The sequence below is a fragment of the Petaurus breviceps genome, unplaced genomic scaffold (genome assembly GCF_028583685.1).
Source record: "Petaurus breviceps papuanus isolate PSGF00001 unplaced genomic scaffold, PetGlider_PUasm1.0 229, whole genome shotgun sequence".
Classification (NCBI taxonomy): domain Eukaryota; kingdom Metazoa; phylum Chordata; class Mammalia; order Diprotodontia; family Petauridae; genus Petaurus; species Petaurus breviceps.
This window is the reverse complement of record NW_027185903.1, coordinates 10,804,479-10,807,345: the sequence shown is the minus strand read 5'-3', so window position 1 is coordinate 10,807,345 and position 2,867 is coordinate 10,804,479. Positions and strand designations below refer to the sequence as shown.

At 37.8% G+C, this 2,867-nt stretch overlaps 1 pseudogene; it reads right to left on the bottom strand.

The window, feature by feature from the left end:
• Positions 1–1,445: 1,445 nt before the first annotated feature.
• On the bottom strand, positions 1,446–2,202 carry LOC138167238 (glyceraldehyde-3-phosphate dehydrogenase pseudogene; annotated as a pseudogene).
• Positions 2,203–2,867: the final 665 nt, after the last annotated feature.

Sequence of the window (2,867 nt, the reverse complement as noted above, 5' to 3'; positions counted from 1 at the left end):
TTCCTTGAGAGCAGAGACTGTTTTACTTTTGTCTTTCCATCTCAGTGTATAATGTAACATCTGGATCATAGTAGGCACTTAATTGATGTTTGTTGATGCGTTAATTTGTTGACTATTCCAGGTCATCATACCTGAGAACTAGTCAACACATTTCTCACTCTTTTTAATTTTAGTCACATGACAATGCTTAGCCAGCACACTAAACAGACCCTAAGGCAGTTGTCAGGAATTTTCTCAACTTCAGTCACTCCCACCTTAACAGGTAATCCTCATGTCCTTCCTCCTTATTGGGGTTGGTAAATTCTTTGCATCTTTAGCATCTATCACAGATTCTGGCATCTCATAGGTACTTTGTAAATGCTTGCTTGATTGATTCAGAGAGGTCAGTGAATTCCTTTTTGTTCCCATCATATCCCTGGTTGCAAGTATTAAAATAATATAAATTACCTTGAAGGTATAAGGGTAGTGATCTTAGGGTTACAAACAGAAGGTCTATGGACTTAGATTTTTAAATTTTTAATAATAACATTTCAATAAAATTGGTTTCCTTTATAATCTTATTTATTTCATTTTATGCATTTGAAAACATTTTTCAGAGAAGGTGTACACAGATTTTATTAGACTGCTGCAGGGGCTCATGATATAGAAAAAAAAGTAAACAATTTGTGCTAAGGCAAAGGTAGGCCTATATAAAGGAAACCTTATCAATATTTGAGGAGAGATGTGGTGTATATTTATTCTTAGTCACAGTTTAGTCTTTTTACCTTGTCATTGATTTTAGCATCAAAGGATTGGAAGAAAATTTGGTTATCATATGAATAATCCTCTCACATATTTTCAGATGAGAAAACTAAAGCCCAGAAAAGATGTGTGACTCATCTAAGGTTACATAACTAATTAGTGGCAGAATTGGGAACAGAACCAAAGTCTCTTGATGCCCAGTCTGGATTTCTCCTAACTATACTATTCCTATTAATACCTTGTATTTACAATTTTTCTCAAAGCTCCTTTTGATATATCCCAGGAATCTCTATGCTGAGAGGTCTCAAATATCTTCCAGTCTTTTCTCTATAAACAAAAACACATAGGTATTTAGTTGAGCTATCAGTATGAGTGATGCCAATTTGGGAAGCATTTTTGCTTTCCAAAGCATTGACTATTTTCCAGCTTTCATTGAATATATCCCCTGTGCTAAGAAGTGATAACAGATTTTGAAAGAAACTGACTTTATGAAAGGGATAGGAATTGGATCTGTTATTTTCCTATGTGAGGGACTTCTCATATGAGAAAACCCCTTCTACCAATGGAAGCCTTATCAATGCACCTTCTCTTAGACTTAAAATCTTAGAAAGTGGTCTAGTACACCAAAATGTTAAGGGACTTACCCAGAATCACCCAACCAGAGGAAGGATTTGAAACAGTCTTCTTGACTTAAAAGCCTCCACTTTATTTTTTTATTTTTTTTTTGCACTGAATATGTTGCCTTTATTGATGGTACACAATACAGGACTCTAGGCTTCTTCCCCCTACTACAGGGGTGCTTTGGAACAAGGATGTGAATGGGACATGGGATCCCTAGTATAGGAACACAGGTTAGGAATGTGGGCTCCCCAGTGGTGGATTTCCTCTTTTTGGCTGGGGATGAAGATCCATGGCTTTCCACTTTACTCCTTGGAGGCCATGTAGACCATGAGGTCTACTACACGGTTGCTATAACCATACTCATTGTCATACCAGGAAATGAGCTTGACAAAATGGTCATTGAGGGCAATACTAGCGCCAGCGTCAAAGGTAGAAGAGTGAGTATTGCTGTTGAAGTCACAGGATACAACCTGGTCCTCTGTGTAGCCCAAGATGCCCTTCAAGGGTCCCTCTGATGCTTGCTTCACCACTTTCTTGATATCATCATATTTGGCAGGTTTCTCCAGGCGGCAGGTCAGATCCACAACAGATACATTGGGAGTAGGAACACGGAAGGCCATGCCTGTGAGCTTCCCATTCAGCTCAGGAATAACCTTGCCTACAGCCTTAGCAGCACCAGTGGAAGCAGGGATGATGTTTTGGGCAGCACCACGCCCATCACGCCACAGCTTACCAGAGGGGCCATCTACTGTCTTCTGGGTAGCAGTAATGGCATGGACTGTAGTCATGAGTCCTTCCACAATGCCAAAGTTGTCATGAATGACCTTGGCCAAGGGGAAAAGCCTCCACTTTAACCACGGTCCTATGTTGCCTTGATTTAAAAAAAAAATGTACTTATTTTTAGTTTTCAACATTCACTTCTATAAGATTTTGAGTTTTAAATTTTCTCCCTTCCCATTTCCTTCCTCCTCCTCAAGATAGTATGCATTCTGATATAGACTATACATGTATAATCATATTAAACACATTTCCACATTAAGTCATGTTATAAAGAAGAATAAGAACAAAAGGGGAAAACTGCAAAAAAAAAGAGAGAGAGAGAGAGAGAGAGAGAGAGAGAAGTATGCTTCCAGATGCATTCAGATTCCATAGTTCTTTCTCTGGATGTGGATAGAGTTTTCCATGATACATCTTTTGAAATTGTCTTAGATTCTTGCAAATTACTCTCCAGAATGGTTGGATAAGTTTGCAACTCCACCAACAATGCATAAGTGTTCTAATTTTCCCATATGCTTTCCAACATTTTTCATTTTCTTGTTTTGTCATGTTAGCCAACCTGATAGATATGATGTGGTACCTCTGAGGTGATTTAATTTGCACTTCTGTAATCAATAGTGATTTTTCACATGACGAGACAGTTTTAATTTCTTCCTTGAAAACTTCTAATTCATATCCTTTTACCATTTATCAATAAGAGAATGATGTGCATTCTTATAAATTTGACT